The sequence below is a fragment of the Podarcis gaigeae genome (genome assembly GCF_964106915.1).
Source record: "Podarcis gaigeae genome assembly, chromosome: 17".
NCBI lineage: Eukaryota > Metazoa > Chordata > Lepidosauria > Squamata > Lacertidae > Podarcis > Podarcis gaigeae.
In genome coordinates, this window is record NC_139694.1 from 7,642,548 (window position 1) to 7,656,829 (window position 14,282).

Genomic DNA, 14,282 nt, shown 5'->3' on the forward strand with positions numbered 1-14,282 from the left:
CAGAGCAGCGCACGAAAATGCTGTTTACCTTCCCACCGGAGTGGTACCTATTGATCTACTTGCACTTTGACGTGCTTTCGAACTGCTAAGTTGGCAGGAGCAGGGACCGAGCAACGGGAGCTCGCCCCGTCACGGGGATTCAAACTGCTGACCTTCTGATCGGCAAGTCCTAGGCTCTGTGGTTTAACCCACAGCGCCACCCGGATCCAACCCCCCACAATGCAGGAATCTCAGCAGAAGCATCCCGGACAGATGGCCACCCAACCTCTGCTTGAAAAACCTCCCAGGAAGGAGAGTCCATGACCTTCTGAAGGAGTCTGTTCAACTGTCAAAACAGCTCTCACTGTCAGAAAGTTCTTTCTGATGTTTACTGAGAATCTCTTTTCTTGTAACTTGAAGCCTTTGGTTCAAGTCCTATCTTCCAGAGCAGGAAAACAAGCTTGCTCCATCCTCCAAGTGACACCCCTTTAGATAATTAAAGATGGCTGTCACATCTCCTCTCAGTCTCCTCTTTCCCAGGCTATACATACCAAGCTCCTTCAACCGTTCCTCATAAATCTTGGTTTCCAGACTCTTAATCATGTTGGTCGTCTTCCTCTGCACACATTCCAGCTTGCCAATATTCTTTTTAACTGGTGGCACTCAGAACTGGACATAGCATTCCAGGTGTGGTCTGACCAAGGCAGAATAGGGTGGTTCTATTACTTTCCTTGACCGACCTTCTCTTAAGTTTTATTATTATTTATTTTCTGTTGAAGATCCAGAATGCTGGGATGAGGAAAGCTGGGTTCTCAGCCCCTCTTGCCAGGAGCTGCTCTGCACAGATTCCCAATATCTCTTGGTCACTGTGTCCAGAGGCTTAAAAGTTAACCCTTGAAATGACTGGCTTGTTGTACCTCTGTGGTTACAAGTTCTGTGATCCCAAGGAGTTGTTCTCTTGTTCTCTTACTTATCTTTTTACTAAAGCAAAACCCGTGAGAGCAATATTAACACAATGGGTATGATAGAAACAATTATACACAACATAGGCGCCGACTCCATGGGGCCTGAGGGGGCCCGAGCCCCCTCAAAAATTCGTTTGGGGGGGCTCTGCCCCCCCAATAATTTAAGAAAATTATTAGTTATATTATGCTTTGTAAAATCACAAAATTATGTTGGTATTTTTTATTTTCCTTGTTTGACGATAGTTACCTTTTAAAATACATTCAGTAATGAGTTAAAACAAAGCCACTCCCGATCTAGAGAGGGGGTGGGGTTGCGGGCTCTCGACCCATCAACAATCTCGAGGGGCTGGCGTCAGCCCCGCCGCGAGAAGCGGGGATTCCCCCTAGCTCATTAATATTCACCGCCCACGGCGGCAGCCAATCGGCTGCCGCAAAGGGCGGGCCCTCACAGGTTCACTTAAGGTTGGGGCAGCCCGGGGCTCGCCCCTTTCGTTCCCCCAGCAGCAGCGGTTTGGAGGTCTTGGGCCCCCCCCCAATATTTTTTATAAGTCGGTATGGGCCCCCGCCCCCCCAATATTTTTTATAAGTCGGCGCCCCTGATACACAACAACAGAATAAATAAAGTAGCCGATCTCAGATTTGTTGTCGTCAGTGGGCACTGCTCCCTGCTTTTCAAAATTAGATTTTTTTGTGATGTGAAGTTTGTTTGTTTGACATGTCTGCTGTTCTTTTAGCAAAACTGCTTCATAGTTTTATAATGTGTTACTTTTTGTTCTTTAACTAGGGTTCGTTCATCTAAACGTTTGTTCCTAAACGTTCCTAAACGTTTGTTCTCATGGTGCATGCCAAGTATGTTTTAGCTGATATTAGCTGATGGCCTTGTAGAGGTTGCAAGCGCTGTGGTGAATCATAGATTGTAGAGTTGGAAGGGACCCAAGGGTCATCTACTCCAACCCCCTGCAATGCAGGAATCTCAGCTAAATCATTCATGGCAGATGGCCACCCAACCTGTGCTTAAAAACCTCCAAGGAAGGAGAGTTCACAACCTCCCGAGGGAGACCGTGGATAGAGACGAAATTTATTCCCTCTGCCATATAATACGAGGACTTCATGAAGCTGATTGGCAGCGGATTCCAGCCAGACCAAAGAAAGGGCTTCTTCATACAACGTAGAATTAATTTATGGAATCTGCTTTCACAACCTGCAGTGATGGTCACTGGCTTAGATAGTTTAAAAGTGCATTAGACACATTCATAGAGGAGGATAACTTTATCTTTGACTACTGCCCCCAATAGTTCAGCTGAACCTCAATGTTCAGACAAACGCTACTGAATAAATGAAATACCGTGAAAATCCCTGAAATGAGAAGTAATTGACTAGAAATATTATCTTATAGAAATAAACTAAATAATAAAAATCGAAAAGTTTAAGGGGAAAAATTAGAAAAACCTAGAATTGAACAAAGCCTTAACGGGATACTGGCTACAAACCTCATTTCAATGAACTATTCAGTTTCCTCAGAAGGAAATAGAGAAATCATAAATCTTAAATGACCAAATTCAAAGAAAGGGGATAAAACTCCCAGAAATTCTGAAGTATACAATCCTAGCTCAACCTAGGTGAAGCAAAACCCATATGTTTTTTTCAGCCCATAACAGGTTTAGGAAATTTGTATTTATTTTCAGTTGCTTCTCGCACAGATACAAAAACACAAATTGTGATAACGACCATGCTATTCTGAGATGCAGAACAGTCTCCATTCTCTGGGTATTTTATAGCATGGGTCACCAGTTGTTTTGGGACTATGACTCCCATCATCCCTAGCTAGCAGAACCAGTGAGTGGTCAGGGATGATGGGAACAGTAGTCCGAAAACAGGAAACATTGTCCTGGACTCATCATCTCTTACAAGACACCGGGGCTAACCTCCTTTGGCAGGAAGCATTGCAAGAGACAGCTTGACTTTGGGAAGATAAAGTAAGGGTAGAATTAGACATTTTGGAGCTCTAGGGGTACAGTCTTTGTGTTGTTTCCAATAATGCTTTGCACTACAGGCACCGTTTGTCGCTACATCTGTGCTTATTGCCTGTTCTGCCTTTGCACATAATGGCTTGGTTATAGGAGTCACTTTAAGGAATCAAACAAATAAGCAAATCTAAGCAAAACCTTTGGAAAGCTCTCCTCAGGGTGCAGAAACTTGTAAAATATTACATTTTGAAGGGGATTATTTTTGTACACATTGATATTGACCAGCAGGGGGCGCTTGTCAGCTAGTGGAATCAGTCTCTGTTAAGTAATGGTGAATCATGCAATTCTTTCAATGCATTTCCTCTAGAGTAGTGGTTGCAACAGCCGGCATTGTCATAGGGGAACTGCCCCCCCCCCCCCGCAAATTTGTACCCAAGAAGACACAAAGATGATTCATTTACTGGCGTTTCCTGCATGGTAGGAAGCAGTTAAAAGGACAAGATGAGGATTGATACAGATAGCCTGGATAGCTCAGTGGGATAAGCTCACGTGGTGCTGATAATGCCAAGGTTGCAGGTTCGATCCCTGTATGGGAGAGCTGCATATTCCTGCATTGCAGGGGATTGGACTAGATCAGGGGTGTCAAACTCAAATTCATCGGGGGCCGCATCAGCAGTTTGGTCACCCTCAAAGGGCCGGTTGTATCTGTCGGACTTACAGTACAGGAGAGAAGGGTTCAGGCAGCCGTTGGATCTGTCACATCACAGGATGGCATGCGCTCAATATAAAAACAAGTGGAGGTTTCCTGAATGCATGTAAAGTGGAGGTTTCCTGTAGAACGGCCGGCGCCGCTAGAGGGCAGACGTTATCTGGCTTGTAGGCTGCCGCGTATGCGCTGAAGAGGCGGCTTTCTTGTGTCCAAAAAAAAAAAAGTGAGAATAAAAGGTGAAGTCTGGCGGCCGGCGGCGGCTACACAGGCCACATGACGAGGTCTGGCGGGCCAGATTTGTCCCGCGGGCTTTGTGTTTGACACCCGTGGACTAAATGATCCTCAGGGTCTCTTCCAACTCTACAATTCTATGGTTAAACCACAAAATCGGCTGTATTTGGGTGTCAGATGAATTTTCTGACAGCTTATATATATTTCTCATACATCATGCAGTGACAGTTCATATGCCCTGTCAAATGAAGGCAAGACACGGGGAAGAGGAAGTCTTGTGGGGAAGTAACTGAGAATAAGTACAGTGTCTGGGCTGGATGGCAGTTCGGCAAAACTCCCTGTGTGTTAGGGCAGGACAGCCGCCCAGCCCTCTTCAAAAAGGAGAGGGCCGGCTTGCTGACCGTGCGTAAAACGTCCTGTTCAGCAAATCTGCACTGACTACAAAGTCAGCATCTTTCTGCCAGCAGAGGCTTGCATCATCCTAGGTTAGTAGAAGGAAGATCTGTGTCTGTCTGTGAGAAGAGTCTAATGGCAATCGAACCTCAAGGTTACCGTATTTTTCACTCTATAAGACGCACCAGACCACAAGACGCACCTAGTTTTTGGAGGAGGAAAACAAGAAAAAAAATATTCTGAATCTCAGAAGCCAGAACAGCAAGAGGGATCGCTGCGCAGTGAAAGCAGCAATCCCTCTTGCTGTTCTGGCTTCTGGGATAGCTGTGCAGCCTGCATTCGCTCCATAAGACGCACACACATTTCCCCTTATTTTTTAGGAGAGAAAAGGTGAGTCTTATAGAGTGAAAAATACGGTAGATTTCTGCAATACGTTATAGGTAGGGCTGCCTCTGAAGATGGTTCTTCAGCGGCCAGGTTGCTCACCTGAGCAGGACGGCTTGAACACACAGTGGTACCTCGGGTTACAGATGCTTCAGGTTACAGACGCTTCAGGTTATAGACTCCACTAACCCAGAAAAAGTACCTCGGGTTAAGAACTTTGCTTCAGGATGAGAACAGAAATTGTGCTCCGGCAGCAGCAGGAGGCTCCATTAGCTAAAGTAGTACCTCAGGTTAAGAACAGTTTCAAGTTAAGAACGGACCTCCGGAACGAATTAAGTTCTTAGCCTGAAACTGAATTAAGTTCTTAACCTGCAATCCTGGCCCGACTGCACTGGCTACCAATTAGTTTCCCGGCCCAATTCAAAGTGCTGGTTTATAAAGCCTTAAACGGCTCAGGACCGCAATACCTCAAGGCATGCTTCTGTCCATATGAACTTGCCCACACCCTGAGATCATCTTCTGAGGCCCTCCTTCCTCTGCCTCCTCCTTTAGAGGTCCGGAGGGTGGCAACACAAGAACGGGGCCTTCTCTGCAGTGGACCCCTGCCTGTGGAATGCTCTCCCCAGGGAAGTTCGACTGGCACCTTCATTATACACTTTTAGACACCAGGCAAAAATGTTCCTTTTAAACCAGGCCTTTGGTTGATCCGATTTACATCCTATGCCCTTTTAAAATGTGGTTTTTTTTGGGGGGGGGGGCTATTGGGTTGTTGTTTCTATTTTTTAGGTATTTTGTGGTTTTATATCTTGATTATATTCTGTGAACCGTGCTGAGACACAGAATATAATCAAGATATAAAACCACAAAATACCCGGGTATAGGGCAGTATATAAATTTAATAAATAATAATAATATGTTAGACCAAACATTCCAGCAGTGATCTATGAGGGAAGGCCTCATAATAGCTCAGCGGTTCAATGCATTATTTGCACCCAAAAGGCGCCAGGTTCAAGTCTCCAGGTAAGGCTCTCTGAAACCTTGGAGAGTTGGCTGCCACTCAGTCTATAGCATGGGTAGGCAAACTAAGGCCTGGGGGCTGGATCCGGCCCAATTGTCTTCTAAATCTGGCCCGCGGACGGTCCGGGAATCAGCATGTTTTTACATGAGTGGAATGTGTCCTTTTATTTAAAATGCACCTCTGGGTTATTTGTGGGGCCTGCCTGGTGTTTTTACATGAGTAGAATGTGTGCTTTTATTTAAAATGCACCTCTGGGTTATTTGTGGGGCATAGGAATTCGTTCATTTTTTTCCTTCTAAATATAGTCTGGCCCCCCACAAGGTCTGGGGACAGTGGACTGGCCCCCTGCTGAAAAAGTTTGCTGATCCCTGGTCTATAGCAACCTTCCTGGATCTGCTGCCCTCTCCAACTCCCATCATCCCTAATGGTCGGCCATGCTGGCTAGTGCTGATGGGAGTTGAAAACATTTGGAGGCCACCAAATTGGGGAGAGGCTAATGTACGCGACACTGAGCTACATGGATCAATGGCTTGACTCGGTGTAAGGCAACGACATCTGATCCTTCTGGAAATTTATAATATTCATGAGGAAAAAAGGAGCCACGACTGTGGCAGCAGGCTAGAAAGTGCATGCACATACAATAACGTTCACATGCTTCCCACCCCCTTGAAAGCAATGCCTTATCTGCACCGCAGGATCTTACCACTTGAGTCATGGCTTCCCGCAAATAATCCTGGGAGTTGTGGTTTATTTAGGGTGCCGAGAGTAGTTCGGAGACTCCTAACCCCTTCACAGAGCTAGAGGGCTATTGGAAAATAAGGGTCAACTGTTTGTTTGTTTGTTGTTGTTGTTTAATAATATTTTATTGGTTTTCCAAAAAACAAAAACAAAACAAATTGACTTCCCTCTAGTCCCTTCCCTGGTTCCATTATTTGTCATGCATGCCCATTATTAAAATTATAACATATTTAAATCACTATTATCCATTCATTGTAAAATTACAAGTACTTTTAAAACCCTGCTAATGTATTAACCTGTGTATAATGCTTCTGTATATATGCAATAAACATCTTCCATTCTTCCTTAAATTCACTGTCATCTCTGCTTCTTAATTTCATTGTCAGTTTTGCCTTTTCAGCATATTCCATTAATTGAACTTGACAATCTTCTTTAGTTGGGACACCTTCTTCTTTCTAGTGTTGTGCTAGTGGTCAAGACCTGCCAACCCCTGGCTTGGATATTTATAAGAGAATATGGCCCCCAGGGTGAAATAAAGTCCCCCACTCCTGCATTAAGTATATCTTGCTTAAATTCTGCTTCTGCCTTTGGCAGTATCGGAAAAGGGAAATAAAAACGGAAGAGAAAATAAAGAAAATTGGAGCCTGCGACATTCAGGAAACTGGTTAGGCCAATGTGTGCCTCTGTCTTGAGGAGAAATTTGTGTTAGTGGAAGCCCTCGGGCATTGTACTTAAGCTTCGGCGGGTGCCCTCAAGCAGGTTAACCAAACAGACTGAGGGTAGGTAACTGATACCCTGAGGTCACAGGTAAACATGCAGAGACTGTACACAGAGCTGATTCACCTGACTGGCAGGGAGGCAACTATGGCCACGCCCAACCGGACAAGGTTTCAGGTTCCAATTTCATTGTTTTGTTTCCTCCATACACACACCTGATGGCGCAGGCTGAGGGCAGACGTGTGCAGTCAGCATGGGTTGCTGAACTTACCTCTTCTCCTGGTTCTTTTCCTTTGTTTTCTCGTCATTAACAGAAACAAACAAAAATCTGTCAGCCTTTTTTTAATTTATTTTCACGCAAGCGACAGAACAATAACTTGCTGGATCTCCTCAAAAAGCTTAATTTGTTGGAAACAGATTGCAAATAAATGAAAGGTAAGTGGTTTAGGGGGGGGGGAAATGTTTTCATTATTTATGCATTTAGCGCCGTACAATGTAATGCCGGCTTGCACAATTTGTGGTCCACCAGTCATATAGGCAGCCCTCTGGCGCAATGTTCAAACTTCCTGGTTTTGCTTCCCGCCTGAGGCTGAAAGATCAGGGCAAGCTGTCAGCTCACAATATATGGCTGCAAAAAATTTTGCCTGGCCTGCTCTTGTGCCTTGAGGAACAACTTGATCTGCGGTCATTAGCAGGTGATATTTATTCCCCATGCTACGAGGAGCTGCAGCCAGATGGTGAATTCTGCACATCATTTGGTTTAAAAAGCACTTGGGCAAGCCAGACAGTTCCTGACTCTCGCTGCCAACCCTCTCAGCTATGTATTGTGACTTGCCAGTAGCCTAATAACTTGCCCTCTGAGGCAGTATTCCCCAACCTTGGGCCTCCAGCTGTTTTTGGACTACAACTCCCATCATCCCTTGCTAGCAAGACCAGTGGTCAAGGATGATGGGAATTGTAGTCCAAAAACAGCTGGAGGCCCAAGGTTGGGGAACACTGCTCTAAGGTACACAGCAAAAGCAAACCCAGGAGGTTTATTGCTCTGGTTGTGGAGTGTTGTTGTACAGGCCTGGTGCAACACAAGCCAGAAAGACAGGTCTCTGGCCTGAGGAGCTTACGGCTTGTATTTTTTAAGTGTGAGGGAGCCAGTAAAGGGAGAGCGCTGAAGAAAGGAATGGAAAGGCAACCTTAGCATAACCTCTTGGCAATTTTGAAGACTAATCTACAATGTACTTGTCTCAAATTTCACTTGCCTCTGCAAAATAAATAGCATGCTGTGGATCTACTTTCCAAGGTGAAAAAAGAGAGAAATAATGAGCTGAAATGTTATCATTCAAAAACATTTTCACATGCTTAGAACACCAGTGACTAAAATGGGCAAAAAGGCTACCAAACGTACAAAGTAGTGTAACCAGATCTTAACTTTACTTTTGTTTAACCTGTTATGTCCATTTTCTGGTTGGTTGTTTTAAGAAAGGGGCCATAGTTCTGTAATCTTGTGTTTTGATTTGGTTTTGCTTCCTTTTTGCCTACAGAAAACTAGCTCTTCAGGGAGCAGACCTCTTCCCTGAGATGCTAGTTTTCCATAGGCAGGGATCTCTTGATGTGATGGGACATTCAGACATGTGGTACCACCTGCCACGTTCCCAGGATCTGTGTGCCCCATGACGCTGGAAGGAAGAAGGGAGGTGGTTTAGAGAGCCAGCAGCTCTTTAAGGCTAGGATGGAAAAAGATGGAGAGACTTAAGCCTTCGGGGCATGATCAATGCCATATTTTGGAGTAAAGGTAAAGGGACCCCCTGACCGTTAGGTCCAGTCGTGGCCGACTCTGGGGTTGCGGTGCTCATCTCGCTTTATTGGCCAAGGGAGCCGGCGTACAGCTTCCGGGTCACGTGGCCAGCATGACTAAGCTGCTTCTGGCGAACCAGAGCAGCGCACGGAAACGCCGTTTACCTTCCCGCTTGAGCGGTACCTATTGATCTACTTGCACTTTGACGTGCTTTCAAACTGCTAGGTTGGCAGGAGCAGGAACCGAGCAACGTGAGCTCACCCCGTGGCGGGGATTCGAACCACCAACCTTCTGATCAGCAAGTCCTAGGCTCTGTGGTTTAACCCACAGCACCACCCGTGTCCCTTATATTTTGGAGTAGGGAACTGCAGAATCATGGCATTCTTCTGGGAGGAATATTCGTCCTGTAAATCAGCAATGAGATAGTGGAAGGGGCTGGTGCAATTAACAGAGAAAGTGAGTGCTTTTAGAAACAGCAGCAAACAAACAAAAAGACCTTGGTGAGAGAGAGAGAGAGAGAGAGAGAGAGAGAGAGATGAGCAGTTTTCCTTCCTGCTGTGTTTCATATACATTCCTCCCCTTTTTCTCTTCTCTTCCCCTCTTTCTCATACAGCTGTGCAAATAAGTCTACAAAAGATTCTAGCCCGCAAAACAACAACAACCAACAAACACTAGCTGGCTTACCCACACATCCCTCCTCCTAGTTATTTGTGACATATTGCCGATGCCTGGAAACTTTCCCAACGTGCAGCGATGTAGCAACACCTCCTCCCGTTTAATGGGCTTCTAGACTACACTGATATAAACAAACATATATGCAGATAATTCGGCAAAAACATGTCTACAGCGCTTAGGGGCAAACAGCCTCCTACTTTCTGAAGGAGAGATAACCATCTCTTCTCCGTCTAGTGCCAGGAAATCTGATGGTTAAATTCCTTTTTGCTGTGTAAAGGATCACCTATTCACAGTCACACTGCGTTCAGCGGGATTAAGAGAGATGTTTGAGCTTAGCCTCCGGCTCTGCTTGGCAAAGTACTTGACCTCTTCAAGTCACAATATGCTTTTGATTTTTTTGATCTTTTTAAGCATCATGGTATGCATTTCTGCTTTGCCCTCGGAAGGACCTGGCAGCTGCCTTACATTCTCTGCTAGCTTCCTGGTTCAATTTTTTTCGCAATGCACTCTGTGTGTGGCTGCCTTTCAAGGCTGCCTTACTTGAACTGCTCAGTTGGTCCAGAAGTGCAGCTGCCTGACAAAGTTGGCTGAGTCAGCTGCATAGAGGATATGATACCTGTATCGTAAGATCTTAACTGGTTGCCTGTCAGTTTTCAAACACAGTTCAAGATGCTGGCCTTTTAAAAACCCTAGAATCATAGAATTCTAGAGTTGGAAGGTATCCTGAGGGTCATTTAGTCCAACCCTCTGCAATACAGGGATCTCAACTAAAGCATAATACGTAATAATAATAATAATAACAACAATTTGTTTGTTTGTTTATACCCCACCCATGTGGCTGGGTTTCTCCAGCCACTCTGCGTGGCCTCCAACAGAATATTAAAAACACGATAAAGCACCAAACATTAAAAACTTCCCTAAACAGGGCTGCCTTCAGACATCTTCTAAAAGTCAGATAGTGGTTTATTTCCTTGACATCTGATGAGAGGGCGTTCCACAGAGTGGGTGCCACTACCGAGAAGGCCCTCTGCCTGGTTCTCTGGAGCATTACTTCGTGCAGTGAGGGAACCAGCAGAAGGCCCTCGGAGCTGGACCTCAGTGTCTGGGCTGAACGATGGGGGTGGAGACATTTTATGACAGATGGCCATCCAGTAAAAACTGTTTTGGGAATTACCACGGTAAATTGCTTCTTATTCTTACTTCTCCCTTCTCCTGTCTCCTGAAGGAGTCCAAGGCAGCATGCAGTAGAAAATAGATACAACTGAAAACAAATCTAAATTAAGTTTGAACTAAAAGCAGTCAAATTGCCATTCTTGCAGGAAAGGAATAGAAGGCTCGTGGCAACAATTGTCATCTGAAGGCCAAGATAAACAAAAGTGTCTTAAAGAAAGGCCCAAACTACTGACCGTGCAAAGGAGAAGCTTAAATTGATAGTACGTAGAAGTAGAGCAGGCATAGGCAAACTCGGCCCTCCAGGTGTTTTGGGACTACAACTCCCATCATTCCTAGCTTACAGGACCAGTGGTCAGGGATGATGGGAGTTGTAGTCCCAAAACATCTGGAGGGCCGAGTTTGCCTATGCCTGAAGTAGAGTCACTTTAGGCTTGGGAGCAAAATATGACCCTCCAGGCAAGAACTAAAGCACAGCCACGTATGGGCAAGTCCCTTGGGCCAAAGTGCAACAGTCAAGAAACACAGTCCAGAGTCAAACCCAAATCACAGTCCCAGCAGAGATATTGGACACAGAGCACCTCAGCTCTGCTCCCCTTTTCTCCCTTGAGTTTTGATGGTAGCACCTGGGCTTGGCCAAGCCTGTGACCCTCACCTGTGTTGAGCCTAATCTACTTGAGAAACCACATCCCTCCTCCCAGCTCCATCTGGTATGCAGGCTGAGACCCTCCCTGCCCGCAGACTGTCTTGCCAGAGTGGTGCATGCTCTAGTTATCTCCTACTTGGACTACTGCAATGCGCTCTACGTGGGGCTACCTTTGAAGGTGACTTGGAAACTGCAATTAATCCAGAATGCGGCAGCTAGACTGGTGACTGGGAGCGGCCGCTAAGACCATATAACACCGGTCCTGAAAGACCTACTTTGGCTCCCAGTATGTTTCCGAGCACAATTCAAAGTGTTGGTGCTGACATTTAAAGCCCTAAACGGCCTTGGTCCTGTATACCTGAAGGAGCGTCTCCACCCCCATCATCCAGGCTAGACACTGAGGTCCAGCGCCGAGGGCCCTCGTTGTGAGAAGTGAGGTTACAGGGAACCAGGCAGAGGGACTTCTCGGTGGTGGCGCCTGCCCTGTGGCACGCCCTCCCAGCAGATGTCAAGGCAATAAAAAACTTTTAAAAGACAACTGTTTAGGGAGGTTTTTAATGTCTGGTGCTGTATTGTTTTTAATATTCAGTTGGAAGCTGCCCATAGTGGCTGGGGAAACCCAACCAGATGGGTGGGGTATAAATAAATTATTATTATTATTATTATTATTATTATTGCTAATGAGCCCCTCCTCGCCAGCTAGTGAGCTGGGCTGTGTGTCCTTGCCTGTCTCAGGCTCCCAGAACGTACCTCCCGCCGCTCCTGTGCTTCAGGGCCCACCTTGTTTGTGGAGATGGGGGGTCCTCTGGCTGTGATGAAGGGTCCTGTTCCTCTGGCCTTTGCACACTGACCCCCACCTCCTTGCCGACCTCTGTCACCCCATTAATACTTACCACAACCCCAACCTCACCTTTCCCATACCCGGCTTGCCCCGGTGGGTCCCAGTCATGGCTACACCCCTCACTAGCATCCTCTTCCTGCTCCCCACTAGCAGGATCAGCGGTCAGGGATGATGGGAGTTGTAGTCCAACAACAGCTAGGGACTCGAGCTTGAGAAAAACTGCTATAAAACCTTCTTAACAACTCCATATGCTCAGTTCATCAAGTGAGTCCTCTGCTCCAGAAAACTCACTATGAGTGGTAAAGTGAGAGACTGCAAGGAGCAGGGACTTTTTGGTCATGGCACCTTCTTCCAAAATTTCCTCCTGGAATGGGGATGGGACTGTCGACGAGTCCATTCTGTTGGGTCTTTGAGAAGTCTAGTAAAAGCTTCCTGCTTTGCCAGGCTTTGGGGGCCGTTGGGTTAGCATTAAATGCAGTTCTTTCCTGGGTTATTTTATGTGCCAGTAATGTTGTTGTTTCAAGGTTTAATGTTGGGGCAAATCTTCATAGCTTGCTGTGAATGTATGGTGGCTCACCAGGAGCCTGATAAACCTGGTGTTTAGAATGAAAGCGGGAAGGAGTTGTCACACACACCTGGCAGGCCATAATATGTGATTGGTGGGCTGCATATGGCTTGGTAGTTCATGGCTGTATTTTGGTTTTTTCTACTCTCTGTTAATGTTTGCATTATTTGAGGGGGGGGGAGTGACGAAGAACGCAGTCGACAGCAGCAGCCTCCCATTGTAGCAGCATTCATAGAATCATAGAATCATAGAGTTGGAAGAGACCACAAGGGCCATCGAGTCCAACCCCCTGCCAAGCAGGAAACACCATCAGAGCACTCCTGACATATGGTTGTCAAGCCTCTGCTTAAAGACCTCCAAAGAAGGAGACTCCACTACACTCCTTGACAGCAAATTCCACTGTCAAACAGCTCTTACTGTCAGGAAGTTCTTCCTAATGTTTAGGTGGAATCTTCTTTCTTGTAGTTTGGAACCGTTGCTCCGTGTCCGCTTCTCTGGAGCAGCAGAAAACAACCTTTCTCCCTCCTCTATGTGACATCCTTTTATATATTTGAACATGGCTATCATATCACCCCCTTAACCTCCTCTTCTCCAGGCTAAACATGCCCAGCTCCCTTAGCCGTTCCTCATAGGGCATCGTTTCCAGGCCTTTGACCATTTTGGCTGCCCTCCTCTGGACACGTTCCAGTTTCTCAGTGTCCTTCTTGAACTGTGGTGCCCAGAACTGGACACAGTACTCCAGGTGAGGTCTGACCAGAGCAGAATACAGTGGCACTATTACTTCCCTTGATACTGTTCCTAAATGAAACTGTTCCTAAATGAGCTAAGCATGAAACTAGGGAAACCCAGCCAGGTGGGTGGGTATAAATAATAAAAATATTATTATTATTATTATTATTATTATTATTATTATTATTATTATTGGCATAAAAATTTAAGAATTGCGCTTCTGGATCAGGCCAGCTACCTGAACCATGTAGTTTCCCACCTTCAATCTGACTCATCAGAAACTCAAAACGAAACAGACTGAAGGTGGAGATACTCATAACATTTTCCCCCCAAGTAGTGGTGTCAGTTTGGAAGTGCCCTTGCTACATTCAGCGCAAAAGGAACTTTTCTGTTCAAGGTCAAGTCCTGAAGGGAGATGGGCGGGAACCACAATTCTACAAACTGACTGCAGAAGCTCTGATTGGCAGGCACCAATGATGTCATCGAGAAGCCTCTTCTCCAATCCCCAGAGCAGTTTTGAGCTTTATAAAGTTTTGTTTTTTAAAAAATAAAATCACTGCAATGACTGATGATAGGAGAATAAGGTCTGCTGGCATTTCCATCTTATTCTGATTGTGAAGCCGAAAGGAAGCTGGTTGGGGGGGGGGGACCAATATTGAAATAGTTTAATAGGATGCCTGTCTCCTCAACAGTGATGTGGGTTTTCTTAAAAAAAAAAAAAGAATTGGAAAAATTTAGGGTAATTTGCATTGGGAAATTATTTGAT

General features: G+C 45.7%; 1 protein-coding gene across 3 annotated transcripts in view; it reads left to right on the plus strand.

Annotated features, from left to right (window-relative positions):
• CORO2A (coronin 2A) overlaps nucleotides 1-14,282 on the plus strand; it is a 66,835-nt gene that overhangs the window by 26,584 nt on the left and 25,969 nt on the right. The window contains exon 1 of one of the 3 annotated variants that reach the window (XM_083719247.1): nucleotides 7,228-7,536. The exons of the other annotated variants lie outside the window; for them this stretch is intronic. The gene's annotated coding sequence lies outside the window, so the exon portion shown is untranslated. Of the gene's footprint in view, nucleotides 1-7,227; nucleotides 7,537-14,282 lie in introns of those variants that run through there. 3 annotated transcript variants of the gene reach the window in all.